The following is a 25,060-nucleotide window of genomic DNA, read 5'->3' on the forward strand; positions in this document are numbered from 1 at the left end:
TATCTAAGGTTTTCTTGAACTGCTTTTGTTCTCTAAGAATGAAAGGTTTGGTCAGAAGGATGAGAGATAACTCTGAAAAATTGTTTATTAATCTATTTACAAGTGATTGAAATTCTGTCATTCTTGGGCGCCTGGGTGGCTCAGTTGGTTAAGCGACTGCCTTTGGCTCAGGTCATGATCCTGGAGTCCCGGGATCAAGTCCCACATCAGGCTCCCTGCTCAGCAGGGAGTCTGCTTCTCCCTCTGACCCTCCCCCCTCTCGTGCTCTCTGTCTCTCATTCTCTCTCTCTCAAATAAATAAAATCTTAAAAAAAAAGATATTCTGTCATTCTTTTTCAGTGACACCAAAAGCATAGATTGTACCTAGTTTTGTTTGTTATTATTACTGCTATTTTTTTTCCAGATGGTGAGAGATTTGAACTTAATCACCCACCATTAATTTTGCTATTAAGGATTCCTAGCCAGTATGTACAAGTTTTAAGGATGGCATTCTCTGGGGGCACCTGGGTGGCTCAGTCGGTTAAGCGTCTGCCTTTGGCTCAGGTTGTGATCCTGGGGTCCTGGGATCACATCCCTCATCAGGCTCCTTGCTCAGCAGGGAGTCTGCTTCTCCCTCTCCCTCTGACCCTCCTCCTCACTTGTGCTCTCTCTCTGTCTCAAATAAATAAATAAAATCTTTTAAAAAAAGATGGTATTCTCTGATATTAAGTTCCAGATCCCCATTTTCTATAAAAAGACATGCTGAATTTATTTAACCATTTTTCTTTGGCCTAAAGGCTACATTCTCCATTGTGTTTCCTTAATTCCTCCAATTTACAAATAATTAATGCAAAAGCTAGTAGGCTATCCAACTTTTTAATCCTACAAAAGAAATACTGAGAGATTGAAAAAGCATACATTGCTTCTTCTTCGTTGGCTCTTTAGCTATTTCAAAAACAGATTTCTATCACTATCCTGTGTGCATGTATAACTTTCATTAGTTTCTGCCTGTATATACTAATATCTTCTTTTCAAGAGTCAGGTTTCTAATTTACCAAAGCAATAAAATCCAGCATCTGTGTACACAAATTACACATGAAGCTCAGGCATGCATGATAAAGAGAAAAGGGTAATAGGAAGTGGAATCAAAGTTTATTAAAATATGATTTTATGCCTGATTTGGTTAGAATTGGCCTGATTTCACTTGTACTTCACATCAGCAGCTGCCAATTTAGTATAATTTGAAGCCATAAATTACTGATGACAAAATATAATTAAATTTCTTATCAAATTTAAGGAGTTTGAAGTTCTTTTGTTGTTATAAAGAGAAAGAAAAACCTTGTGACACATAGTCAAGGTTATTATGTAAAAGAAGTATGCTCTATGTTGACTTTAGGAACAAAACAAAAATTTTAGAGAGATGAAATGACATTTTCTGTCTTCTATTCAATAATTTGGTAATATCCCCCAGTTTTTCTTTCTCCTTCTCTTTCTTTACCTTCTTATTTACTAAGGTCCTACCCTTCTGCCATGAACTGATGCTGTATTCTGGCTAACATGGATCACAAAACAAATATTAGAAGTTTCAGCAGAATTTGATGTGAAAGAACAGCATACTTGGAATAACTAGGTCAATTTCAAATTAATATTTTTTTCTTCTTTTTGAACTATAGGAAGTTTATATTTAACTGGATTGTCATAAGAATAAATATAGAGTGAGACAATCTTCAGCAAAATGATAAAGAAAATGATATGATGAAAGAATACGTGCAGTGTTCTAGAATAACATAGAAAAGCAAATTGCAAATAATACATAAGAGAAATAAGGATAATTCAATTTTGGATTGTTCAATATATTATAACCTTAAAGTTAAATGGTATCTTTCAATTACTGGTTATATCCAAGGATACTAGCAATGAGTTTTTCACTCAATGAATTCCTACAAATTTAATTTTGTTAACATGGACTGGGTTAAGATTACTAACAAAGACAATGAAATTTAGAAGAATGCAAGTCCTGTGATTAAAAACTCATTCTTTTTGGTTCTATACAGGAGGAATGTCCAAGATGAGCTATGTTCCTTAAAGGGAAAATGAAATCATAGTTGCATTAGAGAAAATGTCCATGAATCTTTGAAAAAAAAGATTAGAGAGGCACTTATTTAAATACAGATTTATAAAATCATATGCTGTCAGAACCAAAGGAAGCTTGAAAATTGCCTAATCCAACCCCTACTTATATATTTACATACATAAACCCAAGGAAAACTTGGAGAATGAGGAGCATAAAGTAATTTTCTAAAACAAATTCTGGTTGTTCAATGGAAAGAAGCAGAATGCCTTCAGTTGTTTAGTAATGTCCAGAATTCTGGGTAAGTTTAGCATGCAATGGAGATATTAGTAAAAGAGAAGTTGGCAATTTAATGCAATATGAATGCCAGAAGCCAGAGATAGAAACAAATCCTTCATGAGAACAGACAAAAAAACAATAATGCAAGGATTGAGTGTCTGGCTTTGTCCTGAGTTTGAAACAAATGAGTTCCTGTTATCAGGGGTAGCAAGACAAAGTCAGTTTCCCTGGGAAACTGCACTCCAACGATAGAATTAGGCTAGAAGCCAGTTTTCTACCAATTGATGCTTTTTAAGGTACAGTAAAACAAGACAGTTTTAAAGAGTTATTGTCCTGTCTGGGTTTAGGGGAGGCTTATTTCTAATAAGCTGTGTGGACTCTAAGTTGGAGAGAAGAAGGAACTGGCCAATGATGCAACAATTAGCAAATAGCAGGTTTAGAACTAGAACCCGGATTTAGAACTAGAACCCAGGTTTCCTAATACCTGGATTGGTGTGTATTTCACTATGATTCCTAAATGTTGAATGTTCTAGGAATGTAAGAATCAAACAATTTTTATATTTGCAGCAGAGTTTTATCTTAGGTAATAAAATTTAAATAAATATTTTCATAAAAACAAATAAAAATACTGAAAGCAAACCAATGAAACATACCAAAAGTATGGTACAAAAATTCAAATTGCCTACACCAAATAATAAAATCAGTATAGCCTTCTCCTTCATCTTCATTAGCTTTCCATTTCAAATGAACAATGTTTAAATGTTATAAAAGTAAAACTATGAAGGGGCACCTGGTGGGCTCAGTCAGTTAAGGGTCTGACTCTTGATCTCAGCTTAGGTCTTGATCTCAGGATCTCGGTCTCAGGGTCATGAGTTCAGGCCTCGCATTGGGCTCCACACTGAGTAGGGTGTGAAGCCTACTTAAAAAAAAATAAAATAAAATATGTAATAACTGAAAGAAATATAAGATGTAGTTTATTATCTCAGAATGGGAGAGTGTTTTCTAAGCAAAACCCAGAAGCACTGAGGAAAAGAATTTTTAATTTTTCTGCATAAAAACTTCTGTATGAATCAAATACTATAACCAGAGTCAAAAGACAAAAAAGAAACAATGTTTGCAACACATTTGAAATGAATAGTTCTTTGTTTCTTTTCATTATAGAAATAGTTATTATAAATCATATTACTGGAAAAATGACCAATTAATAACAAGCAGTTCCTAAAATAAAGGCATAAACAACAGCTAATAAACAGAGGAAAACAGGGCCAATCCCATTCAGAAAACAAGCAGAATAAAACCAAACCAAACAAACACAAGAGAAAACCAAAGAAAAACTCTATTAGCAAGTATTGATAGCAACAATTCTGTTTAGCACTTACTGTGTTCAGCAGTTTGAAGAAAGGTTTTGGAAGTGACACCTCTCTTACAATATTGAACAAGAAGGGGTTATATAAAACTACTTACTATTTTGCCAGTTATGCACTACCTAGGGAATTTAAACACTTGTCTTTTTTTCCCATATTTGAAATCTCACAGTGTTCAACAAACTCTAAATGACAGTAAGAAATATTCATTACTTTCATCTGATGCTTTAATGTATGGCCTCACTAACCTAAAGTCTCCTGAACTTTATCCTCAGTTGCAGAAATTCAGGTCCCTTCCAGAACTTGGGGTCTCTGATTTGGGTAATGTCTTAATTGTTTTATTAATGAAATATTTACTGATTATTTTTTCAGATAATAACGTGCAACCACTCCAGGTAGAGTTCTAAACATGATAATTAATATATATTGCAATCCTTATCCTGTGGAGGAATATACTAGCAACTATTTCAGAAAGTTCAATTACTGAGAAAACCACCCCCTGAATTTTGGTCAGTAGTACTGATACAACCTTTTCCAACTTTCCTCTAATGTTTATACTTATACACAGACTTAAAAAAAAAAAAACTTACACCCAAATTGAAGGTTCGTGAATACTATATTGGAATCTAGATGAGACACATAGTACCTTTAAGACAGATGGGAATGGATTGAGAAAAATCTCCCTAAGGTTAAATTTATGGTGGTACCATGGCATGTAAGGAAAAAGCCATTGCATCATACAAAAAAGAAACTATATACCCAATGTGAAGTTACATAAACCATGTCATCAGGAAAACTGAGCTACCATAGTCCTTTTCTACTACTTACAAAAGTATGTGAAATATTTTTTGGATTTCCCCACCCACCTATTCTCATTTAGTAATCCAAAAAGAAAACAAACAAACAAAAAAAACAAAGCAAAACAAATTGGCAGAATAAAAGACTGCCTGATAAAACTGTAGTATTTTGGAATGGTTAGTCCTAAAGTAAATAAGCATAAGAAGTATAAGTTTTGAGTGATTTTACATAAAGGCAATTTGTGTATTTCACATCCTGTTTACTCCTAACATTAAGAGTCAGCCTAATAAGTTATTAGAAAATGCTACATAGGAGAGTAGATTTGTACTAGATCTAAAATTATTAATAATTGGGGATTTTGAAAGTTTTGACAGTTGCTCACAGTACCTTGAGATCCAGCATAAACTCTGAGAAGGAAATTTATCCGTGTACAAATGGGAAGTCTGTGTTAAGGCAATCTTACTGATCAAGTCTCTAATCACCTCTAGTCTGGAAATATCTCATTTTAGTCAAGGGTAAGTAAGTAAAAAATAATGAAACAAGTTGGAACTCACAAAATATATAGTGGAAAAGTAAAGAGAAAAAAGAGCAACTGGGGATCTGAAAAGCACACTTCTAAAAATAATTCAGTTTTCCAATTCATTGGCTAAAGGGAAAAAAAAAGTTCGCTTACTAGATAAAAGGCAGGTAATTGTTTTATATCTTCAGTAGAGTATAATAAGACATGTCCTTTGTGAAACATAAGTGTATGAAACAGAAGTGAAAAGTCACAAAAAAAGTGTAGCTGGGATCAAAATAGCATGATCTGAAAGGAAAATCAAAACTGATAAGGCGCCAGAACTCAAATACAACTGAGAGCCATGACTGAGATACTGACTGGAATTGCTTCCCTAAAACTAGTATCAATGAAAAGAAAGGCACTTGGGTGGCTCAGTTGGTTAAGCGACTGCCTTCGGCTCAGGTCATGATCCTGGAGTCCGGGGATCAAGTCCCACATCAGGCTCCCTGCTCAGCAGGGAGTCTGCTTCTCCCTCTGACCCTCTCCCCTCTCATGCTCTCTATCTCATTCTCTCTCTCAAATAAATAAATAAAATCTTTAAAAAAAAAGAAAGAAAAGAAAGGCAAAGTAAGGTGCTCCCAGAATGAAAATAAGAGTGTGAGGAATCAAAGCAGAAGCAAGAAGGTAATAAGAATAGAAAAAAAAAAAAAAGATAATAAGAACAGAATGAGATGAACAGATAAATGAATGGTATTATAGGCTGAGGGATCAGCACAAATAGAACAAGTACCACACCAAAAATCTTAAGAAATTAACAGAAATTAAAATTCATAAGGACAATCAAAGAATAATGAAATATGACCACAAGGTTTTTATTTCAGGAAAAGAATAATTACTCGTTATTTGAAATGTACTAAGGACATCAATAAACCAAAAGGTGGGGGGGCACAATTATTTCAGTGGATGCTAAAAATGCATTTTGTAAAATTCATCAATTGGGGACTAAAAAAGTTTAGTAAAATTAAACTCTGAATAGGAAAGAAAAAAAATCCCTATTTCAACATGGTAAAACTTACATCTCAAACCAACACTCAACACCAATATAATAATCAAACACAAAAACCATTTCCATTAAAGTGGACAAAATGAAGACACTTACAGCATATTATTGTTTTCAAAGCTATTGATAATGTAATAAATTCAAAGAGATGGTCCATTATATAATTAAAATTACAAAAATCAGTAAGAATCTTTTATGGTAAGATTAACTTTATAAAATATACCATGGGAAAATACTTGCTTTGAAAGGGACAACCAAAAACAAGAAATTCAGCTACAAATCTTAACTGGATGTTATGAAAAAACAAAATATAAACACTTTACCATACTTATCTAGATTCCATATTATCTAGTACCTTTATACATCTCTGACATCACTGTAAGCCTTCTCCCTGTCCCCACTAAGCTTAAACAGATTTACTGACCACCTTGCCTTCCCCTCACCAAGCTGTTTTCCACTTTCAAGCTCTTTCATAGGCTGCTCTCTTTGCAGGGAATTCTGTAATATCACGTATTTACTTTGTTTCGCCAAATCTAGCACAGGTTCAAGATTTCCTTAAATTCTGCATCCTCAGAAAGTCTTTCCCAGGACACCCATCAAATTAAAATGCACCCTACCCCCAGGCACATACATGTTGTGATCCCAGCAACTTCATTATAACCTTCATAGGTAATTGTTCTATTGATCACTTTGCAAGTATTCTCCTACATTGTAAATACCATAATGACAGAAATCACATTTAGAATATGCAGACATTTCATAAATATTGGAAAGAAAGTGAAAATAATATGTGGGTGGGAGTACTCAATATTCTTGGATGTTACTCCATATGCCCAGATTGATAAATAAATTTCAGTCCTTTAAATCAAATTCCTGATTAGCAAAGTAATTCTGAAGTTCAAAGTATTAAATAATCAATAATGGCTATGTTCAGAAAAATTCCTAAGGATTCAATAATTAATAACATGATAAATCATTTAACAAAAGGCAGATAATTCTGTTGATTTGATAAAAAGCTAACCACTTGGGAAAGATATGGTTCATGTTTATCTTATACATCAAAATTAATCCTAGAGGAATTAAAATTCTAAATATTAAAAAATTAATGGAAGAAAAACTAGCTAAATATTTATACTCTCACTGTGAGGGAGTCAATGACAAGGATGATATTAAATATTCCTTAAAATACATTTTTTAATAATTTTAATTTAGAAATGGTCAAAACAAAAACACAGTTGAGATAGCATAGTTAGGAAAAATTTTAAATATGTATAAAATATAAATGATTAATAGCCTATATATACAAAACAACAAATTCACAAAAAATGTGAAATACATTTGAAATGAAGTTTTGTTAATTTGGCAAACTGAAAATTAATAAAAAAAGGATCCACTAACTGGTGTTTGCTAGGGTTTAGAGAAAAGGATGATCTCAAACATGGTTCCTAGAAATGTAATATGAATGGATACATGCATTGGCAACACTTAAATACTTGGTATTTTCCATTCATCCCTCTGCTTCCAAAATTCTATTCTGTTTTTTTTTAAGATTTTATTTATTTATTTGTTTATTTATTTGAGAAAGAGAGAGGGCACAAGCGGGGTAAGGGATCAGGAGAGACTCTCAAGCAGACTCCACACTGAACGTGGAGCTGACAAAGGACTGGATCTCACGACCCTGAGACCACGAGCTGAGCTGAAACCAAGAGTCGGACACTTAACTGACTGAGCCACCCAGGCACCCCTCCCAAATTCTAGTCTTAAGAAATAATCATGGCTATGCTAAAATATTTCTGTATGTTCATCACTGTTTTTTTTTAACAATCATGAAAAATAAGAACCTAACTGTCCCAAAGAAGTTATTTTTAAAATAAGTTATGATATAATGCTAAAATGCAATTCAGTCAAATTATGTGGTTTAGAAACACATTAAATAACATAATATATACTTATCAACTACATATTGTTCATTAGATAAAAGATGAACAGTTAAGACTGAGATAATTTATTATTATATTCATACATATGCATACAAAGACAAAGGCTAGGTGATATAATTACAAGTGCATACTCAAAAAATTCTACAATCATCCTACACACACAGTGTTGGTTATTTCTATTTAAAAGGAAGAAAGAATCCCACAGTTAATTGTATTAGGAGGTTTACTGATCAAAACTAAATTACAGTTCTACAATTATTATTTGAAAAATAATTGTATGAAAAAATTTGTTGTTTCTGTTTTATTTTTAATGATCTAGATATAGTCCACTCTATATCAGTATATACTGAAAACAGTGATTGGAAAGTAGTATAGTCACCCACTGTGTGTTGCTAGTTAGACTAGTATTTCTTTATAGCAGTGATAGTAGGCACAAAAGTAAAGTCTGGAAAATTCATTCTTTTTAATTCTTAGAATACTGATCTTTTTAAAAGAGAAATTAATGTTATCCAGAATTGTATATGCATTAAAAATATTGAAACCCAATGAATTTCAAAGGAATACAAATGCATATATAGATATATAAACATTTCTATTTCAATTAAGTCTAAAATATTTCTAATGAAGTATTATACATTTTATTGGTTAATATAATGTATACTCTACTTACATTTCATTTTTTATTATATTTTATCTATTTTATTTCATATTTTATTTATGTATATCTTATTTTATATTTTATTTCCAATCATATTGGTTTACTCATTTAGAGACAAGGCAGCATTGCATTTTTCATTGATTCCACTTTGAATAAAATATGTGTGCTCATAGAGAAGTCAGTAAATTTTTATTTTTATCTCACATAGAGATACACAAAGGTTTTGTGAAAAAATGAAGCTTAAATATTTTAATTAAAGAAGTATTTTCAGCATCTGCAGATAACAGAATCTTAATTTTCAAAGTAAAGTTAAAGTCTAAAATATTTTTTAATATTAATGACTAAAATATGAGACATTGTGGTATATTTTATTAATATTAATATTACTTTAATTTCTTATAAATTTAGTTTACTGATTTATAAAACAATCAGCAATAAAATGAGATATTAAGAGGAACATATTATGTCAGCATAAATGTTGGAATAAATGTTAGGAATAAATGTTGAAACTTTATAGTAAAGTCAGCAATCAATTCATTTCTGTATTTATATTGATAACACACCGATGTAAAAATTGTTTGTACAGAAAAAAGTTTTAAATGATAATTTTAAGCTTATCAAGAAGTACCAGAGTCCTCTTTACTTGTACTAGTTCTGATATCTGAGATTGTAGTGAAGAATATGATTTTCTTCGAGTTTAATTACAAACCTAACCAGAACTCTCATTCATTATTATTAATAATTTATATAACAATCAGTCTCTTCAAATCAACCCCAAGCTGCTTATAATATCTGAAGTTCAGTTGTAATTTTGTAACATTTATCTCTCAAGAGCATATCTACTTACCCTACCTCATATGCAATTCAGGGTGTCATATGTAGAAGTGTAGTCAATTTGCATGATTTAATGCAAGTAGCTAAGCTTAAATTAAAATAAGCAAATAAACAAATACCTGTGCAGAGCAACAATCTCTCAAATCAATGACATGTTTATATAAAGTACAAAGTACATGGAAATATACTTCATTCTGAATTCTGCACAAAATTTCTTAGTGTTGCAACATTTAACAAGGGTGTTAGTCTTCTTTTCAGGGTTCATGTGTGTCTGTATAGCTTTTCTCTCTTTTAGTTAAAGGTTGAACATAGGAAAAATGTAATTTATATAGTAAAATTCTTATTTATGATTTCAAATTTCTTGAAATCCTTCTCCAATTTGAAAAACATTATTGGTCATATTCTGATCTTAGTACCTTTGTGTCTTTACACATTTACTAGGGAAAAAAAAATAAAGAAGGAATAATTAATTCTAAAATAATTGTTTGAGTACACTAGATTCTGTATCTCAAAACATAGTAACTAATCTTTCTTTTCTTCATTGATTTTGATGTTAAGGAATATATTGAATAAAACAGCTAACTACACAAGCTTATATTTTTGTTCTTAAGCAACCGTAATAGATTCATTAGAATGAGAAATTTAGTGATCTTATGGACACAGTTCCTTAGAAGAAGCTTTGGTATCATTTATAATAGTATTCTTTTTTTAATTTTGTTTCTAAATTGTCAGGTCCCATCCACCTTTCTAATACAGAGAAGGGTACTCAATAAAAGTGTGGCTAATAAATATGCTAACTGACTTCTTTTGTAAAGCAAATCAGTTGTCTATATTAAGGTCCATATTATACTCCAGATGTATCTTATGTAAGATTAGTAAATCATTGGTTTATCAATGAACATTGTTATAGCTGCTAACTCTAGCTTGATATTGAAGGGAATTAAACAATCCCTGTCAGAGATTACTTTTCTCACCTTTCATTGAATCTCAAAGTTTAAAAAGTCAAAATAAAACAAAACAAAACCCCAATATGTATATCAATAAAGCACTTATATTTTCTCTTTTTAAATAATATTGCCATACCTATAAATATCAAAGAATTCTTGGCTTTCAAAAGCACTGGACATACAATACTAAAAATATACCAATAACTCCCTTCAATTTCTTTTTTACAGGATGACACAAATCTTTCAAAAATTTAACTAACTTGAACTAGGAATATAATGTAATTAACCTGGGTAGAAAAGAGTTTAAAGAAGGTTAAATTCTATTTCTGCTCTTAATAACAATATAACCTCAAGTTATGACATTTAGCATGCAGTCCTTTGCTCATGAGGCTGATACTTTTTCATGAAGGGTCTGCAGAAACCCAAAGGCAAGGGCACTAAGTTTTCATCAAGTGCAAAGAATTTGCCTCAAAATTTGCGTTCAGTGAACCTTAAGAAGCATGGTTTTCTCTAGCTATATAACTACCTACTACTACCATTTATTTAAGCATAACTGCTGATTAAAAGTCTATTTGTATGCAGATGAAGTTAGTAAAGGTGTTTTAAACTTCTCAGAATCATAAAAAAAGACAACATGTTTCCTCAGGAGAACATACTTGGACTCAATGGTAAGAGTAGAGACAAAAATCTAGAATCTTTGTATCATTAAGACATTCATTGACTAGGTTCTACTAAGCCAAGGTTTCTTTGTACTTCATTAAGTGGAGAGAGAGGGAAGAAGGGTGACAAGTGGGAGAAAGAGAAGGAGAGAGAAGGAGGAGGAGAGACAGCATAGGGGTGGACTATTTAGAAAGGAAAAAAAATTTAATATCCAGACATTTTTTCCTACATCAAAGAAAGATGAAACAAACTTACTGTCATTTGCTTTGCTGACCTAGAAAATAAACATAATAAGAGACTTCCTATGTGGTTTCCTTATTGGCAAATTTTAAAACACACATTTAGCATAACAGTGTCTTTTCTGTCAGTATGTTTGTTTTGTTTTGCTTTGTTTTGTTTTAAACCATTCTCTTCAGCTACATCTTATCTCTAAAGACAGAAAGTTGCTTGACTTCCAATGTACCTAAGTCTTAATAAGCAACTCTATCTCTCACCTTCCAGTGTGATTGAAACCAGGTTGTTTTTTCATTAAGTTAAAACTTGGCAAAATCAATTTCTCAATTCTTTGCAGTATGCTATCTTATTAGACAGATGATCTTGTAGAGCAGAATGTGTCACAATCACACACTAGACTCAGGAAATTTCCATCAACAAAGTGCACAAAGAACACTGCTTCTTGGAGATAGAAAATATCATCAAATAATAAGAATTTACCTTCATCAATTCTAAGATTTACTGAAAGCTTAGTTATACAAATATAATCAAATTATATGAAAACATCTTAGTATTTTTTTCCTTCTGTAAAATAATATAGACTTTACATTGATAAATAGGCACACTAAATATCTTAGGCTTTTATTAAAATGATTTGTAACATTTTTCTTTATTTTTTTAGTTTTTTTTATTATGTTATGTTAATCACCATACATTACATCATTAGTTTTTGATGTAGTGTTCCATGATTCATTGTCTGCGTATAACACCCAGTGCTCCATTCAGTATATGCCCTCTTTAATACCCATCACCAGGATGTCTAAATTACAGATATTATATAATTGATATTGTTTAGAACACAGTAAAATAATGGACACAATTACTTTATATAGCTGTACAATAATGTATGTTACATAATAGTATAATTGGCTTGCATTCTTCATTTTCTAAATAATCTAATTAATAGATTTTCTTTCATTTAACTAATGAAAATAGTACAAATGTCTCATTCCCTACTTTAAAATTTTTTGTAACCAAGCTGCAGTTAGGTTTTAGATTGGTTGGGAATTTAAAACTTAAATTAAGTCATACTGACAGTAAATGAATCCTCTGAACAGTAAAACAATATATCTTGATAGTCTAGTTATAGTCTTATAATAATAAAACTGAAGCTTTGATCGAATCTCTCATATTTTTAGTTTTTAAGCAAATAGATTCAATGAACTACATTCTTCAACAAATGTTATTATGATACTCTATTATACTTATTTAAGTATATTAATATAGGCTTATTATATTAGGTATGTAATATAGGTTTATTATATACTTTATAAGTATATCTTTATCAAATATCTAAATTTTTTAAGAAATGATAATTTATTAAATACTAAGAAAATGTCTACTGGCTTAATTCATTCTAAAAAGATGAGTTTAAATAAGTGGATGAATTACATGAATAACCTTTTTTGAAAATGTTATGTTTTATTAAATGAAGTTGTTAATCCAAATGCTTTATCTGAAATTCGGTTTCTCACATTGAGGAACTACACATAAATCAGCATATATGAGAAATACAGAGTTCTGGATTCATCAGAAGTTTCTAATAGACATTTGAGATTTGCGAATTTAAATAACTGTTTGGCATTTTTGATGTGGGCTTGTGTGATTGGATGGATGGATGCATAAAGGTAAGATGATGAATAATGTTGAGAGAGAGAGGGAAAAAGAAGAGAGAAGTAAATTCCTTTTCTAAAAACAATATTTATCAGCCTTGCTCAAAATGTGAATATAAAGGAATTTTTGAACGATCTCCTTTAGTCATAACATACTATGTTTAATAAACAAAATCAATTAAACACTTGTAGCATTACCTATGAAGAAGAGCTTGCAACAGATATAATTCCTATTTAGTTATAGCTTTATTTGCTTATTTGAAGCCTGCATATAAATACTGACTTTGAATATAGTGATGGAAATGCGCTCTGCTAGGCATCAAAAAACTTAAGTTATGACACATTACTGAGCTGAATAAACTATGGTAAATTATGTACTTCTCCTGATCTCAACTGCAAAATCTGGGGATTGCTCTAAATTGGAGTTGTGTCTCATTACCAAGTCTGAATATTTTTGGTAACTTGCAATCAACTTTGTTGAAATGAGATAAAACAGAACACAAAATATCAGGGTGTATCTTTAAGTCTATTTTGTTTATGAAATATTTGTTATTTATTCTTTAACACATACATTTCTTACTGGTTGGTTATTGTCAAGTTTGAAAGTCATGCTCAAGTAATTTTCCAAGCAATAGACAGTCACATAAGTGGAGTAAATCACCATGATTTTGTCCTGACCTTGAAAGATTCAGAAACTTGACTTTCCCTCATCCAATTTTATTGGAGAGATTGGGATGAAACTAAGTCTCAGTACCTATCCATTGAATGATCCCCCAACCATGTATTCAGCAATTATGTGATGAGTGCTTGTCTACTGTCATGTTCTCAAGATGTAAGCATACAATCGTGAATAAAATAATGTCTGTCCTTATGCAGTTCATTGACAAAAGACAGTATTTGTTCACTCATCTATTTGAATCTCTATGTATTCACACACCTATATCATTTATTAACTGCTATGTAATGCAGACACATTTTTGCCAATCTATTATTTTCACTTTTATGTGATTTTTTATAAACTTAAACTTTCTGATTTTTTAAAAGAATTTATTTATTTGAGAGAGAGAGATAGAGATAGAGAGAATGAGTAGAGGGAGGGGCAGAGGGACAAGCAGACTCTCCATCAACCATGGAGCATGATGCAGGGCTCAATCCCAGGACCCTGAGATCATGACCTGAGCCAAAATCAGGAGCTTAAATGACTGAGCCATCCAGGTGCCCCAAATTTTCTGATTTTTATTTATTTATTTATTTATTTATTTATTTTTTAAAGACTTTATTTATTTATTCATGAGAGACAGAGGAGGAGAGAGAGAGGGAGAGAGAGAGAGGAAGAGAGAGAGAGAAGCAGAGGGAGAAGCAGGCTCACCAAGGAGCAGGGAGCCCGATGCGGGACTCGATCCCAGGACCCTGGGATCATGACCTGAGCCGAAGGCAGACGCTTAACCATCTGAGCCACCCAGGCGCCCCCCAAATTTTCTGATTTTTAATGCTTATCTTATAAAATCAGCATTTATGTCTTCTAAAATGTCTTCTTTTGTCATGATCCTTGGAGATATTCCTTAATAGTTACAAAAATAAAATTTTGTAATTAGCATTTCTATTAAACTCGATTTTATATGTTATATGATAGAAGCTTTGGAACTAAAGTAGTCTTCAAATTTTTATTAATATATAACATTACTGGATTTCTCATAAATTATTATACATTCAATTATTATCCATGTAACATGGTCTTTTCCTGTGCTTCTTGTTTTAGCTATATTTGCATTCTGATTTATAAATATATCTCATGAAATTATAATTAATCTGTTTCCAAAGTTGAAATATGATCATATTTCAGTAGTCAACTTTCTGATCCTGAGGACATGTGATGTAGAAAGTCTGGTGAAGTGTTGACATTACCAGAAGCTCCTCAAAGCATGAAGATAATAACCATGTTATGTCAATTTACTCCCATCTCAGGAAACAAAAATTATATTCTCATCTTAACTTTCATTTTTGTTTATTTAGAATATTTTTTAGTTTGCCATAGTTTTGTGTCTTTTTGGCATCATGGCAAAGAACTTTTTTTCTTTGCCTGATTCCCTAATTTATTGTTAATAATTTACTGATTTCATTCTGCTATTATCTAATTTCCAACATATATAACTTTAAAGTACTTTCTGATCATTTATAAAATAATGAATTTATTATTTTTATCTTTATTTCTTTGTAATATTACACATTTTCCATAATTTCACTTAGCCTATATTACATACATTTGGATTTGCAGTTATTTTATAATTTTTAATTTTGTATAAGAAAATTTGGTTAGTCTAAGATAGTATATAACTTGCATGGCTGTCATGTGGGGGAATAAAAGAAAAACATGTTTCCTTCTGTTTCTTTACTTCTCTCCTTTCTTCTATCCTCTTACTTTTTCTCTGCTGTTTTACAAAAATATCAAGGGTCCAATTACATTTGCTACCTCACAGAAAAAGATGGATAAGCACAGTAACAGGCACCCAATAAATGCTTTCTAACTGAATAAACAGATTAAATTCATATGCTATCTATAAGGCTGTGATGGTGGCTGTGATTAAACATATAATTTGATTTCAATAATCTTAGAGACTTGGAATCATGCAATAATCTTAGTTTGATTTGCTTTCCTCTTTTTCTTCTTTTTTTAAATTATAAGTTTAGCTTCCAAGGAATTACCTATATTCACCTATGAGTTGGAAATCAGACAAGAGAATGAAATTACTCATATGTAGTTATTAAGTTAAAACAAGGAAAGTTTTTGTAACAATCATATTTATCCAAAAGTTGGGAAGTGCTGCCTCTTAAATTAGCATGTTTTACGATACACAATGCCTTTTACATCTTTAAATAGAGAGTGAATGCATTTTTAAATTCCAGCATTGAGTAGGAGGTTAAACTAGTTACACAGAAGGGAATTTTTCAACATTGATTATGGATTAAATATTTCACCAAATTTACTGAAGTGATCATATGTATAGACATCATGAAACTCTAAGTCAGAGAAAGACAAATGCCATATGATTGCACTCATATGTGGAATTTAAGAAACAAAACAAAAATGAACATGGGCGAAAAAAGAGGGGCAAACCATAAAACATACTCTTAACTATAGAGAACAAACTGAGCGTTTCTGGAGGGAAGGTGGGTAGGGGGATGAGTTAAATGGGTGATGGGTATTAAGGAGGACACTTGTTGTGATGAGCACTGGGTGTTATACTAAGTGATGAATCACTGAATTCTACACCTGAAACTAATACTACACTGTATGTTAACTAAATGGAATTTAAATAAACCTTGAAGAAAGAAAAAAAAAAGAAACTCTATAGAAGAGTACAAAAAAGTACCCTTTAAGACCATCTTTATATACACAGTACAGAAGAGTATTCCTTCTGAGACTCTCTTTCTATAAAACCACACCACAGAACATTAAAGAAAGAGAGATCATGAGTTGGAGTGAAAAATAGAAAGCAAAAGAGAAAAAGTTAAATAGGTATTTTTGCTATCATTTTATTGACTAAACAATTCCAAAGTAAACATGAGGTCAGAACTGTGTATCTGCTTTTTTTTCTCAGTTAACTGTGCAAATGTCATGTAGTAATAATAAATTAGATGCTAACAATACATACATTTTGGAAAGATACTGAATAAAACATAAGCTAACTATTCCATCTAATGCATTAAAATTATGGCACAGTAACCCTGTTATGTTAACTGACACTCAGTAAGTTGCCCTCAGCATGTAGCATAAATACGGTCACAAGACAGTAAGCCATACCTTCAGAAGATGTTAAGGTACAGATGAAAGAGTATTATAAACCTTTAGAGAAGGGTGAAATACTTTTAAAATTAACTGGAATATATGAATTTTAACATTTGCTATCACTGGTAACATATTGCAAGAAAATGTTCTCATCATCCACAGGTTATACAACTACTCAGAGAGGGACAGCCACACTTTGGCTTGAAGTATTTATAAGTAATTTCAACAAAAATTTCAAACTACTAGTTTTTAGTCCCCATAACAAACACTGAAATTTTATATGCTGACTTTATTATCTATTCCCCAATAGATAAGTAGGTTTCAAAAGATAAATAATGCCTTACTATAGCTTGGTATCTTCTGTGCACATACATTTCTAGATGTATAAAAAGATTTCCCAAAATGTACCAGAGCATGGAGAGTTTTATGGGAATCCTTTTCCATATCTTTAATTTCTGTTTTTAAGATTTTATTTTATATATATATATATATATATACACACACACACACACACACATACACACACACACACAGAGCATGTGTGCCCACAGCAGGGAGGAGCAGAGGGAGAGGGGCAAGAAGACTCCATGCGGAGCGTGGAGCCCAAAATGGGGCTCGATCCCAGGACCCCAAGATCATGACCTGAGCTGAAATCTAGAGTCAGATGCTTAAGTGACAAAGCCACCCAGGGCCCCCCCATATATTTAATTTCTGTGTGTACCCTATTCTTAACAATACCTGTCCGAGAAGGATCTGGATATAAGACAGTTTCTTTTCCCTGTCTGAACAAATCACAACTCAATCAAGACATTTCCTTACCTCAAAACTGAATTTTATTATTCTACACTGTGATAGGATGGCATGCTAATGGGCACATGATTTTCTTCTCATTGTCCTAGGTGATAAAAATGTTCTAAAATTAGATCATGGTGATAGTTGCTCAGCTCTGTAAATACACTAACAGCTACCGAATTCTACAATTTAAATACGTAAGCTTTGCAGTATGAAAGTTATATCTCAATGAAACTGTTAAAAACAAACACAAAGCTAACAACAAAGAAAGATGGTACAGGACACAAGGTCCAGGACACCTAACAGAGTGAGAACTGAAAATGTTGAGAAAATGAATGACTAAAGATTAAGTCACAAACCCATCAGTAGAAAGGCGATTTGCTTTTCACTTTTATTTTATTATTTTATTTTATTGCTATCAACAAAATTAAAGAAGTAATTAAATGGTAAGGTAACAGATTGTTATAAGTAATTTTCATGATCAATCACTGTGCTTCTTGACATATTACTCAGAAGGAATTCAAAGCACTGAATGACATTTTTAAGTTTAGAAAAACACCTAAGAACAGAAACTTCCTTTTATAGCCATCTCTTTGATTTGAATGTATTTCAATATAAAATTATAAGACCATATATGTTATTTAAAGTGCATCTCCAGTCAGAATTTACTTTTTGTACTTCATAATTATTAGTCAAAATGTATATTGCATTTCAGTTACTCTGATAAAATGTGTGCAAAATAATCCTAAAAATAACAAAGAAGGAAAAATATAATTCATTGAGTTTTGGGTGGTTGTTGCAGGGAAATAAGACAGGGTGATTAATAAAAGAATTTCAGAATAAAAATAGATTAGAATAAAATTCTGTGGGGAAAGTGGAATAGAATTATGAGTAATTCTATGAATTCAATGAAAAAATATCATGAAATAAAATTTTGGCTCTCAGAAACAATGTTATTCATTTCATGTATTTTTAAAATGGATTATGGTTTGTATATTTAGATTTCACAAAATACATTTTAAATAGTCACATAAGAGTTTTATTTTCAAATATCCATACTATACACTGGAAATGAGAGGGTTTACAACTATGTAAATAAATTAAAATATTACTGTAATATTAATATATGTAAACATAAAATCATGTAAGGAGGTAAAAAATATTTTAGGTAGCAGGCATCCAAAAAAACCTTTGAAGGATCCCATTCTTTACCACTGAGATATTCATCTATATCCTAAGGAATGTGCCATCTTTTAATGAGTCTATGTTTTAATGCTCACAAGAAACCTATCTTATTAAATAATATATCCAGAAAAATAAGATATATTATAATTATTCTTTGTATATTACTTGAACCAGTATAGCCATTAACCCTGGAGAAGCATTTTTTTAAAATAATGTTTAGAGAAGTGATTTATAATTTATGTTGGTTTTTCAATCCTTTATTGTACATTTTCTTTTAGTTCTCTCATTCATTATTTAATATACTTGTCTAACATAGATTCTCCTTTTTAAAGCCATCAGAACAATTTAAAACATATCAGAAAATAATCATTTTTTGTAATCTGATTTTCTCATTCTATTCTCAAGTTTAAAAGGAAAAGCTTTCTAATAAAATCATAGTTGACATGCTATTTTCCAAATGTCATCAACTTTTTCTTTTTACATACATCTTTAATAGGCTCTTCCTTTTTTCATACATATTTTACTGCAAAAATGTTTGCCATCAATATTAAAATGCAAATTATACCCATACTGGTGTACATAGCTTTCTAAATGCTATCAAATCCAATTCATTATATAGTAGTTTAATGGCATAGATCATTCGTTCATATTTTAATACAAATTTGCTTCCCCAATCAATAGCCTTTAAACTACCCTCATTCTTGTTTTCCTACTTTAATTCTGGAATATAGAGACGAGTATTTAGGGTATTTTTGTTCTACAAATTTCTATAGAAATTTTAGGGAATGTGCAATACAGAAGAAACAAACTGTATATCTAAGTAGTAATTATGAATCAATATTGAGAACTGAATGCTTATTTAACATACTGTTAACATTATGGAAACTATGAGTTTCAAAAATCTGGACATTTTTTAATTGATTGCTTATAAAATGCTTCCAAAATAAGAAAAAGATATCATTTAGCACCTAACTTTTGGCTGAATATTAAAAGTATAATTCATTTAAATGTATGATAAAATTCATGTTGGATTCTCCTTTAGTATTTGTAAATAATGTTTCCAAAACCCCAAAAATATTTTAAACCAATTAGTAAAATTAGACAAAGATGTGAATGCATAGCAACCTAATTATATTCTGAATTCAGAAAAAAATTCATAAAGGTAATAAGCAAATAGTACTTCAAGGTCAATCTTTATTCATCTGATTTTAATTCTTACTTGATATTACATTGGAGATTGAAAGATTGGCTAGTTTGAGAACATGTATGTCTCTTTTGGTGCTGTTTATTTATAAACGACTAGTCTTGAATTTGTCACATGCAGTTGACACCAAATGAGAGTAGAACAAAGCAGACATTGGTGTGGATGGCTACAAATCCTCCTTCATAATACCTGTTATTTCCAGATCCCATTTTCCTTATATTCCTGATTTATGACTCCTTTTCCTCTTTACAACTGGTTCTATATCTCTAATTCAACTCTGAGTGCCATTTTTCTGTGCATGCTTTAGTTTACTCATTGATTATGGTCTACTTTTTTTTTTTTTTTTTTTGCTATACTCCCTTATAAAGTCAATGTTGAATGTTCTATTCTGTCTGTGTCCTGGAGCCCCTCACTCAATGTAAATCTCAAAATATTTCTGCCAGACTCCAGCTAGCTCAACCAGCATTTTTTAGACCTATAATGTCATATTTAGGTAAATGTGTCAGTGTGTAACCATGCCATTAATTCAACATCTTAGGAAGCCTACTATTGCTAAGAAATGTCCTAGATACTCAAGAAAAAAATTAAAGCTCTAGAAGAGAGATCAAAGGCAAAGTCGAAGATAGCTTTTCTTAAACTTTATTGTATCCAGAGAACAACATGAAGAACATAAGTAAGGGGTGACTGCAAACTGAGTCACATCTGCCAGTTTAATTTAGTGGAGTTGAGAAATGCATGATCATTACTATATTAGTAAAACACTTCCATATAATTAAACTGATTTATGCAATTGAGCCAACTGGGCTTGCTTCCATAATATTGCATTTAAATTTTGTTAATTTTGAAAAACCATCAAAAATGACAATCCTATTAAAGAGTAAAAACCCTCTACAGATTCAGTGCTTTTTCAGACCATAAGCTGAATTCCATATTAATTAGTACTAAATAAACAACTTTAAGGTATAGTTACAATTTTATAATGAAGAAAACTTTAATTTACTGTATTTAAGAAAAAAAATGCTAGGAATTCAAAATTCTGCACGCAGGATGTAAAAAGCTGGAAGAAGTGTGGCTCCCAGCTTACAACGCAAAAGATGTTTCACTCTTCATTGAGCAGTCAGCTATGCCACAGGATAGAATATCACATGAATGTGGCCACGGTTCAAAGGCAGATAAGTGCTACCCAGGGAAGAAACCAGGGCATAATGTAATGTCCCTGAGAATAGACAACACACACATTAGGCTCAAGAGGTACAGGGTTTACTTACAGCAAGAGGAAAGAGAAATTGTATATATGATTCAGCCCCTTCCAAAGTGTCAGTCCTCCAAGGCCAGTGGACCCCTTCTGCAGCCAAGCACCTCATCTCCTGCTGCAGTGGCAGGATCCTGACCCTTCTTGTGATCAGGTCTGAAATACAGAAAGCTGGGGAAGTGCCTAAGGGCCACTGACACAGACTTAAGCAAAACAAAAAACACATCGTGTCTGAAAGAGGGAAAGCTATCCCACACTATCCTCACAGCACAGGCTATGAGGGCTCTTTTCTGCCAGTCAAAAATATTCTAAGCCCAAGTACATTCTCATGCAGCCCAGCAGGGGGTTCAAGAGACTGGCATGACTGCCTTTCCCAACAGATGTGGACCAACTTGAAAATCACAATTTTTTTCAAACCTACTGGAGAGCTATCATTATAGAACGATCAAATGGCCCAAGGACAAAAGAAACTGTCCGTTCAGGGACAAAGATAAAATAAGCATGTGCTCATCTAGGGTAAACACCTGATAGGACTAAAGACTTTACCAGAAAGGTTGACATCTGACGAAGCTAAGTGTGCTACAATACAGACCAGGCTTTTTCTCTATAAACCCTGCCGGGTGCTCACAGGAAAGAAATAGAAAAAGCCCTAAGAAATGTCTATGATGTCAACCTGGGTTAAAAAAAAACAACTGTGCCTGTGGGAGCAACAAAGCACTTGACCCAAATCTATTTCTTTTGTCTCTACTATGGAACAAAAAGCCTTTGAGGGGTGGGGAATGGGAGGCAATAAGCATTCCCACCTTTAATGTATTGATGAAAACTCATCATAGCTGGGAAGATGGGAACAACATGGGGATGACCAAGGCTATTAAAGGGAGGGTCAGAATTACATGCTGAGCCCTACAACCAGTGCAAGTTAGTAAAGAAGGCCATTTTCCTTGAGAAATAGAACAAGGTGCGAGTCAAAGACAGGTTTAATCTGCACAACTGAAGACTGCGCACATCACTACCGTCCCCACACCAAACTAACAAGCTTTGAATAACAACAAATAGCAGAACACGACTGGGAGAGGGACAAAGAGGAGCAAACGTGTGCAGAGAAGACCTCTCTGAGGCTCAGCGCAAGGGAAGACCCCACACTCGGAAGGAACAGATACTGCTGTGATAAGCCAACTGCCTTACTACAAGCTTTTTCTATAGGACTTTGAAACCTGAAGAGAAATGAGGTTATCATAGCGACAACAAAATCGAACCCACCACACCTTCTAGGTGGGTTAATTCACATGCCCAGTCAAAGGCGTGTCCATTTCCAGGGATCAAAACCACTGACCTCAGTAGTACAGTTCCATACGAGATGTCTGGCTCTTAACTTCAAAAAACAACAACAATAAACATTATAAGTTATATAAAAAGGCAAGAAAAAAATAACACTCAGAAGATACAAAATGAACATCAACATTGGTCTCACATATGACGCAAAGTTAAAGCGTCTACCAGAAAAAATGTCTCCACCAAATACACTGAGCCATTAAAAAATCTATATATTGGACTTTATGAAAATTTTTAAAAATTATCTTTTGCTCTGTGAAAGACAGTGTTAAGAGAATGAAAAGGCAAGTCCCAGACTAGGATAGAATATTTGCCCGTCTTGTTTGTGACAAAGGATTTCTATCCAGAAAATATAAGGAATTATTAAAGCTCAACCGTACATAAGCAAAAAAATTTAAAAAAATTAAAAAATAGGCAAAAGATCTAGACAGGTACTTCACTAAAGAAAGATACACAGATAGCAAATAAGTTTATGAAAGCATATTCAATAAAATTAATTATTTAAAAAATAAAATTTTAAGCCACAGTAAGATACCACTACACACCTGTTAGAATGTCTAAAATCCGAAAAAAAACCTGACAATATCATGTACTGAGGATGGAGGACAAATGAGACTCTAATATAATGCTGCAGACAGTGTAGAATGGTGCATTCATTTTGGAAAACAATTTGGCCATTTCTTATAAAGTTAAATATGTACCAACCTGTGACCCAATAATCTTGCTAGGTATCTCCCCTAGAGAACAACTGCTAAAATCCAAATAACTTCTACCCTAGAGAAAATAACTGACCAATAATCTTCAAAGTGCCAAAGTAATACAAGTTTGCAGAACTATCCCAGATTGGAGGAGACTAAGAAAATCGAATTAAATGTAATGTGGAATACTATTTTTGGATTCAGGAAAAGAAAAAAGATATTAGTGGAGCAACTGCTGAAATCTGAGTAACTTCTAAACTTAGTTAACAATATTGTACAAAGAACAAATTCTTAGTTTTGATGAATGTTCTATGATTACAATAATGTTAATATAAGAAGAGGCTGAGTAAAGGATATTTGGGAACTCCTTGTAGAACTACTGAAATTACAAAAATTACAAAATAGATGAAAAAAAACTGTGTGTGTGCGTGTATCTGTGCCTATGTGTGTGATCATTGCTTTTGAAATCATGTAAGGATGGAGCTAATTCACTTGAAGAGTATAATTTATATTTTTTAGATAATTTGTAATTCCTAAAACAATAATAGAAAATCATGTCTAAATTTCTTGGTATGTATATTTATTTATAATGTAATTTATAGATAATTATGAGCTTCAGACTGATTGAGGACATAGACTGGCTGAATGTATCCCTAAATCCTAGAAGTGAATAAAGAGATAGAAAAATTTATAAATTATACATATAACATTAGTGCATATGTAATAATAGTACATGTAATACTAATGCACAATAGTACATATGGAGCTATGTATCTGAGAAGGATTGGTGCACAATGGAATCATGTTAACTCAGGGTAGGCACGTGCTAGTATTAGAATTTCAAATGGAGCCTACGGAAAATTAAACAAACCATGAAGCTTAACACCATAAATACAACAGTACTATGGATTCTCTAACTGTTAAATTTGTTTGACTATTTGACATGTTATGTTAATATCTATATTAACAAATCTCACGTAACAGCCAAATAAGCAATAAATTCCAACAAAAACAAATGAACAAAATACTCCAACTGTTTGTGTTTCCAACAAGGATTCTGAACTTTTAATTAACACTGTTCAAGTCACACAATCCTTAGTTATGGGTTTTGCTGACATTAATTCACCTTATTATTTTGAAACATTTCTACATATGTTAATTTGATTTTATGAGTCCCATTTCATAATGCACTTAGACATGTCAGCCCAGGCATGTTATGCCTAATTCATACTTCATTCATTTTGATACCATTTGGCTTTCAGCCTCATGGCTGTAATAACCTATCATGTGTAAATAAATGCCACATGATTCACACTCTTTTCTGTCTCATTGCTTAATTGTCTAAATACAATGAAATGGGCCAATGTGTTGATACTTACAATACATTAATTTGCTACAAAACATCTGAATAATCTTATTCTTTATTAACTGGTAGTCACTGATACTTTAAAAGTCCAAGGATGAAATACTTTGATATAAAGTTTCAAAGAAGTAAACTGAATATGAAATATTTCATATAGGAAAACTGGATATGATCAAAATCTTGTATTTAGTCAAAGGATGACCTCATAGTTAGAATCTTATATCTGAGAGTAGAAATCAGAGTTTATCTTTATGGATAAATGCAATGAATCCCAGTGTGGTTAGATAACAATAGTAACATTGATAAGGCACTTAAAGTGTGCCAGACATGGAATATATACTTTTTCTTCTCAGAGCTACATGAGGAGGTAAATATACTTACTATCCTTACATTAGAGATGATAAACTGAGACACATACCCAGAGTCTCAAGCTGGTAAATAGCAGAATCAAGATCTGTATGAATAGTCAGTC

The sequence above is a fragment of the Eumetopias jubatus genome, unplaced genomic scaffold (genome assembly GCF_037043125.1).
Source record: "Eumetopias jubatus isolate StellerSeaLion01/CBP00866 unplaced genomic scaffold, mEumJub1_p1.0 scaffold_1, whole genome shotgun sequence".
NCBI lineage: Eukaryota > Metazoa > Chordata > Mammalia > Carnivora > Otariidae > Eumetopias > Eumetopias jubatus.